At 31.5% G+C, this 18151-nt stretch overlaps 1 long non-coding RNA gene across 1 annotated transcript; it reads left to right on the forward strand.

Annotated features, from left to right (window-relative positions):
* The first annotated feature begins 10529 nt into the window (after nucleotides 1-10529).
* LOC142338293 (uncharacterized) lies at nucleotides 10530-17557 on the forward strand. The gene is made up of 3 exons (XR_012758968.1): nucleotides 10530-10914; nucleotides 16172-16297; nucleotides 17374-17557. It is a non-coding gene; the product is annotated as an uncharacterized LOC142338293 (long non-coding RNA).
* Nucleotides 17558-18151: the final 594 nt, after the last annotated feature.

The raw sequence follows: 18151 nt of genomic DNA on the forward strand, positions 1-18151 counted from the left end.
GATAAGTGCTTTGCGGATTGGTGCAGATTAATTTCGCAGAATATTTTGTAGATGAATTAAATCTGCGAAATATTTTGTAGATTAAAATTCACTTGTTATTGGCAGAGATTGATCACAACGGGATTTTTACTTGCCATATTAATTATAGGCAAACTTCAAGAATTTTTAAAAAATTATTTCAGCTAAACAAAGCAGACTTTATTCGATCATATAACTAAGGTAGTAGATTTTTTTTAAGTTATGCCCACTGATTTACAATCAAGGGAGTTTTTAAACCTAATTGAAATGGAAGTGGCTTCAGGCCTTCAACTAAAAAGTATACTAAACTAGATTGGCTCAGATAGATATCCATAATTTCAAAACGTTTTCAAAAAAATTTTGAAAAAAAAGATTCATGTAGATATTCTTAAGATAAACTTTTCATTTGGGTCTGAAAACGTTAGTAGATGCACCATGCATCTTCGAAAAATTAGATAAAGGGATAGGACTATTTGGATTTTTTGTTCAGGTTAAGATGAGTAAGTTATGTTTTTCTACAGCAAAAAATCCCATACAGTATTCCTCAATATTTGTTAAATTCTGTTCAGAATATAAATTTTATTGTCAAAATGAGAGTTTTTCCTTTATTTTGAGGAAGTACTTTTTTCAGCTATTTTTTTTAAAAGAATTACTATAATTGAAGTAATTTTTCTAATCGTTTGAACTTTCTTGTTTAATCACATATTTTTCTATAGAATTATGAAAAAACAGTTCAAATTATTGACAGAACTTTTGATTTTGTCAGCTCAATAGGCATAACAGATTGTTGGAAAACGGATAAGTGCTTTGCGGATTGGTTCAGATTAAATTCGCAGAATAATTTGTAGATGAATTAAATCTGCAAAATATTTTGTAGATTAAAATTCCATTGTTAATAGTCAAAGATTGATCACAACGGGATTTTTAATTGCCATATTAATTATAAGCAAGCTTCACAATTTTTAGAATTTTTTAAAAGAAATGAAGAGTTTGTTCAGCTTAGCAAATCAGACTTTGTTCGATCATATAACTAACGGTAGTTTGGGTGTTTTGATGGTATGCACACTGATTTACAAATAAGAACCTATTTAACCGTTATTGAAATGGAAGTGGCTACAAGCCTTCAACTAAAAAGTATACTAAATTTGATTGGCTCAGATAGATATCCATAATTTCAAAACGTTTTCAAAAAAATTTTGAAAAAAATATTCATGTAGAATTTCTTAAGATAAACTTTTCATTTGGGTCTGAAAACGTTATTAAATGCACCACGCATCTTCGAATCATTAGATAAAGGGAAAGGAATATTTGGAATTTTTGTTCTAATTAAGATGAGTGAATTAAGTTTATATACAGTAAAAACCCGTGCAGTACTCGTCAATATTTTTGAGTAACATTTTCAGTTTTAGTTATTCGCAGACAAATTCTAATGGTATGATAACATTAAATTCAAACAAGTAGCTTCATTACAACCATTCCGTTTTTTCACAATAATTACTTCATGTAACTCATTTTTAAAATTTTGTTTCAACTGTTGAATTCTGTTCAAAAAATATTTTTATTGTCAAACTGAGAAGTTTTCTCCTTTCTTTTGAAGAATTCATTTTTAAAGGAATTTATTTTGAAGACGAACTGTCTGGTTTTATCACATTTTTTTCTACAGAATCATAAAAAAACAGTACAAGTTCTGAACAGAAATTTTGATTTTTCAGCTCAATGAGCAAAACAGATTGGTGGAAAACGGATAAGTGCTTTGCGGATTGGTGCAGATTAATTTCGCAGAATATTTTGTAGATGAATTAAATCTGCGAAATATTTTGTAGATTAAAATGCACTTGTTATTGGCAGAGATTGATCACAACGGGATTTTTACTTGCCATATTAATTATAGGCAAACTTCAAGAATTTTTAAAAAAATATTTCAGCTAAACAAAGCAGACTTTATTCGATCATATAACTAAGGTAGTAGATTTTTTTTAAGTTATGCCCACTGATTTACAATCAAGGGCGTTTTTAAACCTAATTGAAATGGAAGTGGCTTCAGGCCTTCAACTAAAAAGTATACTAAACTAGATTGGCTCAGATAGATATCCATAATTTCAAAACGTTTTCAAAAAAATTTTGAAAAAAAAGATTCATGTAGATATTCTTAAGATAAACTTTTCATTTGGGTCTGAAAACGTTATTAGATGCACCATGCATCTTCGAATCATTAAATAAAGGGAAAGGAATATTTGGAATTTTTGTTCTAATTAAGATGAGTAAATTAAGTTTATATACAGTAAAAAAACCCGTGCAGTACTCGTCAATTTTTTTGAGTAACATTTTCAGTTTTAGTTATTCGCAGACAAATTCTAATGGTATGATAACATTAAATTCAAACAAGTAGCTTCATTACAACCATTCCGTTTTTTCACAATAATTACTTCATGTAACTCATTTTTAAAATTTTGTTTCAACTGTTGAATTCTGTTCAAAAAATATTTTTATTGTCAAACTGAGAAGTTTTCTCCTTTCTTTTGAAGAATTCATTTTTAAAGGAATTTATTTTGAAGACGAACTGTCTGATTTTATCACATTTTTTTCTACAGAATCATAAAAAAACAGAACAAGTTCTGAACAGAAATTTTGATTTTTCAGCTCAATGAGCAAAACAGATTGGTGGAAAACGGATAAGTGCTTTGCGGATTGGTGCAGATTAATTTCGCAGAATATTTTGTAGATGAATTAAATCTGCGAAATATTTTGTAGATTAAAATTCACTTGTTATTGGCAGAGATTGATCACAACGGGATTTTTACTTGCCATATTAATTATAGGCAAACTTCAAGAATTTTTAAAAAATTATTTCAGCTAAACAAAGCAGACTTTATTCGATCATATAACTAAGGTAGTAGATTTTTTTTAAGTTATGCCCACTGATTTACAATCAAGGGAGTTTTTCAACCTAATTGAAATGGAAGTGGCTTCAGGCCTTCAACTAAAAAGTATACTAAACTAGATTGGCTCAGATAGATATCCATAATTTCAAAACGTTTTCAAAAAAATTTTGAAAAAAAAGATTCATGTAGATATTCTTAAGATAAACTTTTCATTTGGGTCTGAAAACGTTAGTAGATGCACCATGCATCTTCGAAAAATTAGATAAAGGGATAGGACTATTTGGATTTTTTGTTCAGGTTAAGATTAGTAAGTTATGTTTTTCTACAGCAAAAAATCCCATACAGTATTCCTCAATATTTTTTGAGTAAGTTTTTCAGGTTTGGTTATTTGCAGACAAATTCTAATGGTATGATTACATTCAATCCAAAGAAATAGCTTCATAAGTTCTTGTTTAATCATATTTTTTTCTATAGAATTATAAAAAATGAGTTCAAGTTGTTGACAGAAATTTTGATTTTTCAGCTTAATGAGCAAACCTGGTCCGTGGAAAACGGATTAGTGCTTTGCGGATTGGTGCAGATTATATTTGCAGATTAATTTGTAGATTAAATAAATCTGCAAAAAACTATAGATTAAAGTTCACTTGCTAAGAGTCAAAGATAGATCTCAGCGTCATTCTTACTCGCCACATTAATTACAGGCAAACTTCAAGAATTTTTAAGAAAATTATTTCAGCTAAACAAAGCAGACTTTGTTCGATCATTTAACTAACGTAAGTTATGCCCACTGATTTAAAATTAAGGACGTTTTTAAGCGTTATTGAAATGGAAGTGGCTATAGGTTTTTAGTTGAAAAGTATACCTAATTTGATTGGCTGATATAGATATCCATAATTTCAAAAATTTTAAAATTTTTGAACAAAAAGATTCATATAGAACTTCCTAAGATAAATTTTTTGTTTGGGTCTGAAAACGATATTAAATGCACCATGCATCTTCAAATAATTAGATAAACTGAAAGAATTTTTCTGATTTTTTATTCAAATTAAGATGAGTAATTTATGTTTTTAAACAGTATATAAACCCGTGCAGTACTCGTCAATATCTTTTGAGTAGCATTATCAGTTTTAATCATTCGCAGACAAATTCTAATGGTATGATAACATTATATTCAAATAAGTAGCGTCATTACAACCATTCCGTTTTTTCACAATAATTACTTCACGTAACTCATTTTTAGACTTTTGTTTCAATTGTTGAATTCTGTTCAAAAAATATTTTTATTGTCAAACTGAGAAGTTTTCTCCTTTCTTTTGAAGAATTCATTTTTAAAGGAATTTATTTTGAAGAAGAACTGTCTGGTTTTATTACATTTTTTTTCTACAGAATCATAGAAAAAACAGTACAAGCTCTGAACAGAAATTTTGATTTTTCAGCTCAATGAGCAAAACAGATTGGTGGAAAACGGATTAGTGCTTTACGCATTGGTGCCGATTATATTCGCAGAACAATTTATAGATGAATTGAATCTGCAAAATATTTTGTAGATTAAATTTCACTTGTTAATAGTCAAAGATATATCACAACGGGATTTTGCTCGCCACATTAATTATAGACAAGCTTCACAATTTTTTCAGAGCTTTTTAAACGAAATGAACAGTTCTTTTCAGCTTAGCAGAGCAGACTTTGTTTGATCATATAACTAACGGTAGTTTGATTTTTTTGAGCTATGCCCACTAATTTACAATCAAATACCCTTTTAACCGTTATTGAAATAGAAGTGGCTACCAGCTGAAAAATATACTTAATATGACTGGCTGATATAGATATCAATAATTTCAAAACTTTTTCAAAAAATTTTGAAAAAAAAGATTCATGTGCAATTTCTTAAGAGAAATTTTTCGTTTGGGTCTGAAAACGTTATTAGATGCACCATGCATCTTCGAATAATTAGATAAAGGGAAAGGACTATTTGGATTTTTTGTTCAGGTTAAGATGAGTAAACTATGTTTTTCTACAGCAAAAAATCCCATACAGTATTCCTCAATATTTTTTGAGTAAGTTTTTCAGGTTTGGTTATTTGCAGACAAATTCTAATGGTATGATTACATTCAATCCAAAGAAATAGCTTCATAAGTTCTTGTTTAATCATATTTTTTTTCTATAGAATTATAAAACATGAGTTCAAGTTGTTGACAGAAATTTTGATTTTTCAGCTTAATGAGCAAACCAGGTCCGTGGAAAACGGATTAGTGCTTTGCGGATTGGTGCAGATTGTTTTCGCAGATTAATTTGTAGATTAAATAAATCTGCTAAAAACTATAGATTAAAGTTCAGTTGCTAAGAGTCAAAGATAGATCTCAGCGTCATTCTTACTCGCCACATTAATTACAGGCAAACTTCAAGAATTTTTAAGAAAATTATTTCAGCTAAACAAAGCAGATTTTGTTCGATCATTTAACTAACGTAGTTGATTTTTTTTAAGTTATCCCACTGATTTAAAATCAAGGACGTTTTTAAGCGTTATTGAAATGGAAGTGGCTATAGGTTTTTAGTTGAAAAGTATACCTAATTTGATTGGCTGATATAGATATCAATAATTTCAAAAATTTTAAAATTTTTGAACAAAAAGATTCATATAGAACTTCCTAAGTTAAATTTTTTGTTTGGGTCTGAAAACGATATTAAATGCACCATGCATCTTCAAATAATTAGATAAACTGAAAGAATTATTCTGATTTTTTATTCAAATTAAGATGAGTAATTTATGTTTTTAAACAGTATATAAACCCGTGCAGTACTCGTCAATATCTTTTGAGTAGCATTATCAGTTTTAATCATTCGCAGACAAATTCTAATGGTATGATAACATTATATTCAAATAAGTAGCTTCATTACAACCATTCCGTTTTTTCACAATAATTACTTCACGTAACTCATTTTTAGACTTTTGTTTCAATTGTTGAATTCTGTTCAAAAAATATTTTTATTGTCAAACTGAGAAGTTTTCTCCTTTCTTTTGAAGAATTCATTTTTAAAGGAATTTATTTTGAAGAAGAACTGTCTGGTTTTATTACATTTTTTTTCTACAGAATCATAAAAAAACAGTACAAGTTCTGAACAGAAATTTTCATTTTTCAGCTCAATGAGCAAAACAGATTGGTGGAAAACGGATTAGTGCTTTGCGCATTGGTGCCGATTATATTCGCAGAACAATTTATAGATGAATTGAATCTGCAAAATATTTTGTAGATTAAATTTCACTTGTTAATAGTCAAAGATATATCACAACGGGATTTTGCTCGCCACATTAATTATAGACAAGCATCACAATTTTTTCAGAGCTTTTTAAACGAAATGAACAGTTCTTTTCAGCTTAGCAGAGCAGACTTTGTTTGATCATATAACTAACGGTAGTTTGATTTTTTTGAGCTATGCCCACTAATTTACAATCAAATACCCTTTTAACCGTTATTGGAATAGAAGTGGCTACCAGCTGAAAAATATACTTAATATGATTGGCTGATATAGATATCAATAATTTCAAAATTTTTTCGAAAAAATTTTGAAAAAAAAAGATTCATGTAGAACTCCATAAGAAAAAATTTATTTGGGTATGAAAATGTTTTTAGACGCACTATGCATAATAATAATTAGATAAAGGGAAAGGACTAATTTGATTTTTTGTTCAGTTAAAGATGAATAAATTATGTTTTTCTACAGCAAAAAATCTCATACAGTACTCCTCAATATTTTTTGAGCAGGTTTTTCAGTTTTAGTTTTTCGCAGAGAAATTCTAATGGTATGGTAGCTGTAAATTCAAACAAATAGCTTCATTGCAACAATTCCGTTTTTTCACAATGTTTATTCCACGTAATTCATCTTTAACCTTTTGTTATATTTGTTGAATTGTGTTCAAACATAAATTTTATTTTTAGAAAATTTCTTTCCTTTCTTTTGAAGAAGTACTTTTTTATTCTGAAAGTTAACCCTAAAAAGTTAGAAAAGAGTGTTGTTTTCAAACAGTTATTTAGTCTGACTGACAGCTGTCCGTACGATAGAATAACGTGTTTGTCACTTCCAACTGTTTGATTGACCAACCTTTGTCATTGCAGACTAGCACCCCATGCAAATTGGGGCGGACCATTCGGTCCATTTCATACTTTATTTTCCACAGAACGTAACTTAAAACATCGGAAATTGGCTTAAAATGTGAAATATTGTTACAGAAGAATTGTTTACAAATTGCTTCACCTTTTTGTCACCAAATTCCAGTAAATGGCCAATTTGGCCATTTTGGGGATTTTGGTGACAAAATTTGTCCCTCAGATTCGAACTTTAAGAATTACAATATGCATTAAAATATGGCAACATGCTTTTTGTGGAACAAGGTCACGAACTTTGTCACTCGTTTTCCACAAAAGACAAAACTTGAAATATGGCGAACAAATTTTGTATATTTTTTGTTGATTTAGTTCACTTTCTTTTCGGCAGGGGGCTAGTCTTTAATAATAGTAACTAAAATTAGTAACCCAATTAGCAACTATAAACAGATCAGCAGACCAAAATACGGAACGCAAGCATTGGTTTTGATTTATTTTTGATTTTATTGAGATCAGATTTTTTTTTTGAATTTTTGCCCGAACATTTCGTGTTAATGCAGTTCAAAATTAAATGATTGTGGGCAATAATTCACCTAAACATTATTTTATGATTTTACATAGCTCTGTCAAAAATTCAGTCTGCTGAAGTTCTCAATGGGATGCACGGCATTCCTTCATAGTTACATATTCAGAATCTCTTATTCGCAAACTATTTATAGCTCATTGAATTTCTAATCAAATTTCGGTCATTTAAGAGTAATGACATGAGCAATCGAAATGAACGATTTTCTTTAAAACTATTATAACTGTCCAGAACGTACGATAGATTGAATATGGATTGGAGAAAATTGAACTCAATAGTAGGACTTGGTTGGAGAAATTCAAAAATTATGGTCTGAATTTAACAGAAAAACAACAGAACCCGATCGAAAATGAATGCACTGATTAAATAATCTGCAAAATTTGTAAATTTGTTTTGAATTTGATCGGAAAAGTGCAGAAAATAATTTTTTGAAAGGGGGGTGGTTCTCAGGAAAATCTCAGTAAAAGCTGCGAGAGCATTGAACAAATTAATAGGCTTGGAGTGCCCGCTGTCATTGAAATTCACCGACAATATTTTCAACAGATTGTAAAAAATTGAGTGTTAGATTTAGTGTATAGTTTATAGGAATTGAGAGCTAGCAATTATAATAATATTGAAAACAGATTTGTAGGATGGAAAGCTAGCGATTATAATAATATTGAAAACAGATTTGTAGGATGGAAAGCTAGCGATTATAATAATATTGGAAACAGATTTGTAGGATGGAAAGCAAGCGATTATAATAATATTGAAAAAAGATTTGTAGGATGGAAAGCTAAGCTCTTATGCCAGTTTGCTGCTGATTTTCAAAAACAAAACGTTTGAAAGATAATGACTCGTTGCACCATTTAAACAATAAAACTAGAAGAATTTTTGGAGTGTATCATGAATGAGTGTGAGATTTAGTAAAATGTATGCGGTCGTCTCATCAAGCTGTGAAAAGCGTACTTAATTAAGGCAGCAAAATGTATGGAAAGCTATTAAAGACTAGTGTAGCTATTTACCTGAACAAAGTTGTTAGAGGGTTTTGAAAAAAGCGTGTATGTGTACCTCAATTCAGCAGTGAAATAAAAGAATATGCAAGAAAAGAAGATCACCAATTAATGACCTGCAAGTGATTTCCTAATGCCTTAGATCTTGTACAATGCTGGCACACCCTAAATCTCTAACAAGAACAAATTTTGAAAAAGTGTGTAGGGGTAAAAACTAGTTTCAAATAAATCCAAAAGATTGATTTTTGCCTTACAAGAGTTGTACAAGATATCATTACTTGGTCGTTGTCCGAAAAGGCCAGCGGCAATTTTCATAAAATTGACGTTTAGTGGAAATGGGTGCCAATACTTCGAAACCATTTTTCATTTTGCTTAGCCATTTTCCACGCTGGAATAAGTTACCCTATTCCGCGATTTTCAGCATGTATATAACCTAAAACTGCGCCTAAACTGATTGCCCGACACTAAAATTTATTTACTTGAGACAAAATTCAGAGATCTATTTGTTCCCGTGAACAGCTATATCTTTAATCGTAAAACTGCTTTTTGTCTTACTAATGAACATTTAAAATCGCGAGGTAACATAAAAACAAAATTGAGAAAAAGATCTACATTTGCTCAATAAAACTAGTTTCCATACACAGCTAAAAAATTAGCCTTAATAATAGTCGAGGAAAAAAATTCTTTCAAGTAATCTGACATTGGCCAGGCAACGATGGCTATACCAGATGTTGGCCGACCTTGACCTTTGGTCTTGTCATGGCCTTTTTTGATTGACCACGATTCTTTTTTTCTACTTTTTTCAAATGATCAATTTGACCAACAAAAATTAAAAGTTCTGCCCCAAAAATTAAAAGCAGGAGCAGTTTTTGCAAATCCAAGCAAAATTGTAAAAAGCAATCCAACCAGAAAAATGTTTGGGAGGTTGTCAATTTTTCTGAATTTTTTTTCACAAATAAGGGGACAATAAGACCAATTTTAAAATCTCAACAGCAAGCTTAGCGTTTTTCTCTTCGTTTGCAAGCTTGACTGTTTACTCTAAATTTCTAAATTCACTCTAAAGTATTGAACCAAGTTAAACTTTCAGAAAATTGTAGGGTTTTATGGCACGCTTTTCCTCCACTTTAAATTTAAAAAGTGGCTAGATTATATGAAAAAAACAGGTTAATATTGGTCAGATACAGTCGTTTTATAAGTCGAACAACGGTCTTTTCATAACAAATTATTCTCACTGCATAACTCAACCAAACATTTTATAAGTCAACCCAGAGTCTTTTCTTGATAATACGGTCGACCTTAAAATTTTTCATGGGTCGTTTTAACCAATAAAATTTTGGTCATTTCAAGTCAACCCCATTTTTTTTACTGTCAAAACTTGTTTGTCCTGAACAATAGCTTATCACAGCTTATCCCGATCACTAAATTCGATGAAAACCCTAGTGATGGATGAATTCAGGTCTTGCAAGCATCTTGATAGATGATTCGAAATCAGCCCGTAAAAAAAGAGGAGGGAGTCATTTTTAACCTGAGTTCAGTAGATTTTCCGACAGTTTTTTAACTAATGCAGCTCAAACAACCGCCGAAAGAAACCACATAACCAGGACGAAAGACTAAACGTAAACTCAAAATTTTGCAAGATTCTTGCAAAATGGATGCGATTTTTGTAAGATTCTAGCACGTTACATTCCCTTGCAAGATTTCAAACAAGATTCTTTTCATGCCCAATTTTGGTCGACCACTTTCTTTTCATAAGTCGACGTCTCAACAAGGGTAGCCATACTTTCTCAGCTAAGGGTTTTATTGAGGGAAATAAACTTTAATTGTTGTCATAAAGCGTTTTATAGTGAAGTCGACTTCCACATAGTTTTTGCGTTTTTATTGCCCTAATTCAATTTTGCCAACCTTTTGGCTTTAGAATTTGAGAATATAAATGAAAGATTAAGAAGTACGCTTGCAGTTAAGCAGGTGTCTTTTTTGATCAATTTTCCGTTTTTTGTCTTTTGGCAATCGAATCTTTGGAAGAATTCTACCTCCCTAAACACTTGAATTAATTTTGAACTAAATTTCTATCTCATCCTAACAATCATACAGGTATTCGATTTCATTCTTTTTATTGCCACGTTTTCATGATTTTACATTATCTAAACCGTAGCTTATCAATCACAAACGGATACAGTTGTTCAAAAAGAGACAATCACAGTTAGTGATAAAAGCGCACGATTAAGACTGCTAACATTAAAAAATTAGCGACAAACTGTTACTGATTTTCTTGTCAGTGAAAATGAAAACGGTTGCTGTTTTGTTATGCTGCACGCTGCTTGTGATGATGGTCTCAGGTAAGGAAGGACAATTTGATGAACAATCAACAAGAGTGAACTAAATAAACTCTCCAGTATGAAGTCGAGTTTATAAAATAGTTCCAGCTCAATTGTTTTCAAAGAGAAGTTATATTTTCTAAATATACACTTTTTACTAAAATTGTTCACGGTTTCAAACTCTCAAATTGAGCAGTTGTTACCAAAGATCTTTTAGAACGGCTATGTTGTAAAACTTTTCGCTATTGCATTTATCCACCTTTATAAAATCTTTTTTATCTTCCAATGCTGGCTGTAAACTGAATTGAGATGTCTTTTAGTGGAAAGTTTTCATTTTTAGTTGAAAAAGTCATAGTCAACGTTATATAGTTTTTTGGAGGAATATTATAGAAGATTGGTTACCTTTTTGGTTTTCAGATAAAAACTGATGGGGTGCCAACGACATTGAGGTGCTGACGATGCATGTAAAAGTTGCGGCAAAAAAAGTTTTTATTAAAAACTGCTTTCACTCTATCAAAGCTTGAAATTTATGCGTTACGTTTCAACACCATCATATAACCATATAACTTTTTTTGTGCAAATTGGTTTGCTATAAAGCAGACCAGTTAAGCTTACATGACTCTATTTGTCTGTTACTAACCCACTCAACTACCGGGTTGTCAAAACGTTTTAATCATGGAACGTTCATATTATGGACAATTGACTTCAAAAATCAAAAAAGTTTTAAGAGATTGGTTAAAATACAACTTCGCCATATATGAAAGTTCGATGACTAAAACTAATCCATAAATGGAAATTGTATGACTACAACTTTTCAATAATATAGTAGTTCTATAGTTACTACCTCTCCGTAACAACACACACGAGGTATTTAAAGAGCATTGGTTTTTTCGTGAGTCCTCATGAGTTTCTTAAACTAAAATTTTTCCAATTTTTTTAACCAATTTTTTCATAATTACGTTTTTTGCGTTTAGTTTTTGCGTTTTATCAGATCACATGAACAATTCCATTTTCCAGAACTTTCTTTTAAGGAAATTTTTGTGACTACAACTTTTCATAGACACCGTAATATAAAGTTGTAATTTTGTGACTTTTTGAATTACGGGAATTTGGGCTTATAATAAAGAAGTTGAATTATATCTTCAACTATCACGATAATTAGTTAATTAATATACCGGAGTTAGAAAAGTACACGTGTCTCAAATATCTATCTAAGGATGAATAACTAATATTAATTATTTGCCATTCATTGCAGAATAAAGAATTCCGAGACTCTGATTGGATATTTCAGTTTGAATCCACGGAAAACTTCCGTCTCTTGTAATTTTCTTTCTTGTTAATAGAAGATTTTTTTACATACACATCTACGTTCGTTAAGATAATGCTGACTAAATCTCCGTATCTTTTCACCTTTGTTTGTCTATCACTCAAACCTAGTGAAATTACGAGTGCTTGTGGGACATATATAATTCGACAGTCATTAAAGAACTATTGAATATATTAAAATTGAGTTCAGTAACAAATCTAATACCATGTAGTACTAAAAAATTTAAGATATCGCCATAAACGTTTCCCCATCTTCTAAAGACTCTGTCTGGTTGATTTTCACTGTTTCTTTTTGGCTATATAATGTCGGCATTTATTTCTCAATTTAATAATTTCTCAATTATTGCGGATTCATAATGAAGGCCGGAAAACAAAGTGGGCCAAAAATCTTTCTGGTGACCAGATATCAATTTTTGTTAAAATTCAAACAGCAAATGCCAAAACTGCCAATGCCATAGGCAGTTGATAAGGAGCAAACTTACTCTTAAGAGAGACTTCCAAGTTTCCCGTGCTTTATTAATTTCCCGCTCCATCCTCTACAAGTCATTTTTCTTTAAAATTTTAATATTTTTTAAATCAATAAACTGAACTAATATTAAAGAGATTGGAAAACTTTACATCTGTCTCCGCTTGCATTTAAAATTTGTTCTGCTCACTGTTCAAATTAATGTTATCAAAATTTTCCAGGTAGAATAGCGAAACAACAATTTTTTCTTTTTTGTTTTCAGAGACTGAACAATCATTTTTCTTATCAAGTCTAAATAAGTGCGGAATTTTTTTCTTGTTTTTAGTTTAAAATTTGCTTACCACTTTTTCCTCATGGTTAAAAGCTTTAAAATCTAATTTTTACACAAAAATATTGAAAAATTAAAGTTTTATTTTTTTTCAATTTCTAGGGTAATCATTTCCTCCAGTGGGAACCAAATGTGGGCAGTTATCAGCATACGTAGGTTTTACTGCATTATAAAGTTTCAAAAAACATCTGTATGTAATGTCTAGTTTAACTTTGTTTAGAATCCAAAAAATGAATTATTCGTAATTTTGTACTACATGTAAATTGAAAAAATTCACCTAAGTGCGATTTGCTTTTCCTAAATCGATAGTTGAAATGCAATTGATGTCAAAAGTTTTAGGATAAACCAGCGTATTCGGAAACCAGTCTTTCAGCGTATTTTAAAAAAATAAGTTTTTTTTCTATAAATTGTAACTGACATAATCCTTTTGTTTTCCAGTGTTTTTAGGAGAGGAGCATTATGAATTCTGACCCCGAGCGAATGCTCTATATAAAAAAGAAGTAATTTGCTATCTTGAGTATCGTTTTTCTTACAATTATGGGTCGATACTGTGCCGGGGATCATCAAAATAAAGAACAGGTTTGAGTGAATTTGGTGTGAATTTATTTATTTCTTCGACATCAAGTACATCTCAAACAATAGAATGAGAAAAATTAGTGTAAAACATTGACTTTGAGTCTTAGAAAGCTGCAGGAACTAAATATAGAAACATTTTTATACTGAACTCCTAATAATTTTAAACCTGCAAATATTAATTTTCTGCTTTTCCATGCTTTGAATTTTCCCCACCTAATAAAGTTATCTTGGATGTTGAAATATCTTTGCCGTAAACAACAAAAATGAAATTAGGAGAAATGTAGGTCAGGCTGCATTTGATACGAAGATTTGAAACTTATGTTTGATATTACAGAGTTCTGACGAATTTTCTTGATAAAAACCTTGCTAAGTTTTGGCTTAAATTTTAAACCAAGGATCTTCGTCAATTAAATAATTTTAACACAATATCAATTCAAGTTTTCAATTTGCTAAGTGATCAGCTGTTGTTTTCAGATTTCAAGGTCAAAATGACTATAGGCAAATGAGAAAAAAAATCAGGGATAATTGTCACTTTCAACTGCTTGATAGGTTAAGGTGTTAAGATCAATTACAAAGTATTGTTTCACCTTTTCATGCCTCGTTAATTGATGATGTGTTCTGATTCATCTTGATGCAGCTATTCTTGTCATTAATCAATATGTATGGACCAAAGTAATTCAATCTAATAAGTTTCGTTTTCGTTTAACATAGCATTTTTTTTTCACTAAAATTACCCTCATCCTTGTAACATAGTAAATCAGCGCTGAATCATGATATCTCAAAGCTGTATTTATGCTATTAAACTCTTCTGGTTCTGTCACTTTTTATTTTGGAGAAAAGTATTTTCAGTTAAGCAGTTATCTGAAAATTTTTTGAACAAGCGACAGAATACGAACTTTTATATAATCAAGGAAAAATTTAACTCACTAAGTGCAATTCACAGCGCCAGTGAAAAATAACAAAGTTGTCGATTTAATATTACTTTTGTATTCGCAGATAAATGAATCAAAACTGACTGTCGGGGCTAAACTTATTTTAAAAACGGTTGCCTGAGGAAACATTGCAAAGTTTTTGAGCACAAACCCTAAAAATACTATGAAACATTTGATATAGAGTTTTACTATTCGCAGTACTGGTTTACTTTGAGATTGCTTTGCGAGAAGTTAAAATGACAGAATTTCCCGTATACTTAAAGAGAAATTGATTTCCATGAATGTCGTCATTTCAAAACGTGTAGTTTTCATTATTAAGCTAGGTTACGTGATTCTGCAAATGACACTTCGCAATTCCTGCTGCAAACCTTGAGCTGCTTCGGGACTCTCAACAATCGGAAGTTCGTAAAGACTTCAAGCAGATTCACCTAATCTATACTTAATTAACAAGTGGAAAATTTCAACTTGTTTTGAGCTTAACATAGTCAGATAGTTTTGCAAATGATTCTGCAAATGACACTTCGCAATTCCTGCTGCAAACCTTGAGCTGCTTCGGGACTCTCAACAATCGGAAGTTCGTAAAGACTTAAAGCAGATTCACCTAATCTATACTTAATTAACAAGTGGAAAATTTCAACTTGTTTTGAGCTTAACATAGTCAGATAGTTTTGCTATTTTGGTCTTTGTTTTTTCTGATTCTTATTGAGGAATAATTCTGATTCAGACATGACAAAAGTTTCGACTTTTTGCGTACCGTCTTGGTCGGTTTAACAATTGGCATGACAAAAGATGTCCTTCTGCTCTATAAAATATGTTCCTGAGTCATTCCCATTATAGCCCTTTTGCTTAGTGGTAAGATAAGCTATATCCCTTTAATCATGGTAAATATACCATAATGGGGCTATAGTTTCATGGGGAAGACAATCGGCTATATTGGGAAAGAGTCAATTTTTCATTGTTTCTTGAAATCAAAATTTCTGGAAACTTCATCTGATTTAATGATAAAAACTGAGTCAATGAAAAAAGGGGCCTACTTTTGTACATCATTCTGCATCACATCCCTTTTTCTCTGTGTGTGGGTATGTGTACGTGTGCGTCCGTAATTGCTTGTGTGCCAGTGTATAGTTGCGTCAGTCTATAGTTGAGTAGCATGTGAATTCGTGAGTGAGAGTGTTTGAGGGGTTGTATGTGAGAGAGTATGAGCGTCTGCGTGAGTTTGTTATACTGTCAGTGTGTGTGGTGTCTGTGTGTGCGCGTGTGTGTGTGTGTGTGTGTGTGTGTGTGTGTGTATGTGTGTGTATGAGTGTGTGTGTGTGTGTGTGTGTGTATGTGTGTGTGTATGTGTGTATTTAAATTTCTATATGTGTGTGGTGTGCGTGAGTGTGGGTGTGTTTGTGCTTAATTGTTTGAAGAAGGTGCGAACAAGATATACACCAAAAAAAATCCGGTTTTTGAAAACTATATTTTTATGGTTTTTCAAATGGTACCTGAAATGTGTTCCTACATTTCTAAAAGGCGTGACAACATTTGAAATTTTGCCTGCCATCTCTGCCGGGTTTTTGTTCTATTTTTCGACATTTTCTTGAACTTGTAGGGAAAAAAAGTTAAACTATGCTATATCAGTTTAGGAATGAACGTTTACAATTTCAGTGAAAAGTATGCCGGCGGTGAAAGAAGAGCGGAATGTTGCAAGGAACTACTTGGGAAACCTGATGGATTATCCTCTGAACAGACAAAGACGACGTCCTCCTAAAGCAGGATTTATATTGGAACAAGGTACTAGTACTTATTTATAGCATTTTTTCCACTTATTTTGGACAATTTCCCGGTTACTTCTTAGCGTTTTTCGGACCTATTTTTGGACTTTATTTCAGATTTGCTACGAAATTAGAATTTGGCATGCCATGTTCTGGCCAAGACTTTAATTTAGTCTTGCACGTCTTGTCGTAAGCATATCAGGACACAGTGTACAACTCAGTTTATAAGGAGACAGGTGATCGTGGGTTGGGGGGGGGGGGGGGGGTTGGGGGTGGGGGATTGATGGAGTGTGCGTGTGGCTGCGGGTGGAATGAGGTGAAGTAGGAGGGGAGATAATTGCGATAGGGGGAGGAGGGGGAGGGGGCTGGAGTTAAAGGTGGATGGGAGAAACTCTAAAGACCGCCCTCACATCATGAATTTGTCTCTTGAACTGCTTCGATGAATCACATATTTAGATACTTAGAGAGCGGTGAACCGTTGAAGATCTTATTGAGCTCAATTCCCTCGGGGCGTTACCCGTTTATCCCGTTGTTGAAGACGAAAAAAAATATTAATAATTACAAAGATTAAAAAAATAGTTAAGCTAGTTTTCAAGATAGTTGAAAATCTGACCATTAATGGAGATTTTGAGTTGCAAATTGATTTTGTGTTTCAGAAATAAATAACTCCATAATCTCTAAATAACCGAAAATACCAGTATTAACATTTTAATTCAGTATTAAAAACAGAATAATTATTCTTCATAGTATCGTATTTTTTTGTTAATTTTAACCCTACGTAAAAATCGTTGGTTTTCATCATAATCCTATTTTATAGTTTGGAACGTTTTCTTGGAATGTAATTATGAAATATTATGTAAAATTATGTAATATATGAAATAACCAAACTGAGCTTTTTTTAACTATTAAACTTATAAAACTATTGAAGTTGTCGTGGAAGGAACGAGCACTGATTGAAATTTGAATGCCGTTAAATAACTTATTTGATTTTAAAATTTGCAAATTGTACTTCAATGGATTCTGCGATATTTCTTTATACCTCTCTATACGAAAAAGATATGTCTCTATACGCAAATATATCTTTGTTCATTTCAGGTGCAATTGAATTCAACGATGGGTGAACAGTCAATATCCTCGAAGGAGTCAAATTAATTTAGAAGGATAACAAAACTCCTACTGTTTATATTCCTTTACTGACTTTATATGCCACCACTGGTAAACGTCATTAGTTTTGATAAACTTGTAAAACGGCAAATCGAATTAACTATTATTATTTTTCTGAGTGATTCATATTTATGAGATCGCTTTGTGTTAAGCCACGCGTCTTCTTCTGGTGTTAACCGATTTTAAAAAATAACCAATTTTTCCCGAAGAATTGAAGCTCAAACAAAATTTTTGCAGCCACAAATTCAATACTTTAATACTTTCGAAACATGATTCTAAGCAATTTAAAATTGCTGTCATTTTTTGACTAAATTTGAAGGAATATGCGAATCCATAACCCAATATTATTTTATAAGGCAATGTTGAGGTCCCATGGTAAACAGACTTCTGATCAGATTTACACGAGCTCTTGTACATCACTAATCTTGTACAATAGTTTCTAGCGAATGAGTCTGATCAGAAGCGCAGTAATGAGAAAAAGTGCTTCCTGTCCCAATCAATTGTGAATGAATGACTAGCACAATAAAATAGTTTGTCCTCAAATGCTATCGAGGATCTGTTGAATTTACATGCAACGCACAAAGAATTTACATTCAACGCATTAGGCTCTTTTGAGGTTTCCAAAATAAGGATTTTGTTCGATGTTACATCGAGCAGCGCTCAAAATAATATCATTCAGCCTGTTGCGGTGCAGCACTTAGTTTGTATG

Source organism: Convolutriloba macropyga, chromosome 4, assembly GCF_964194025.1.
Source record: "Convolutriloba macropyga chromosome 4, txConMacr16.3, whole genome shotgun sequence".
Lineage (NCBI taxonomy): Eukaryota > Metazoa > Xenacoelomorpha > Acoela > Convolutidae > Convolutriloba > Convolutriloba macropyga.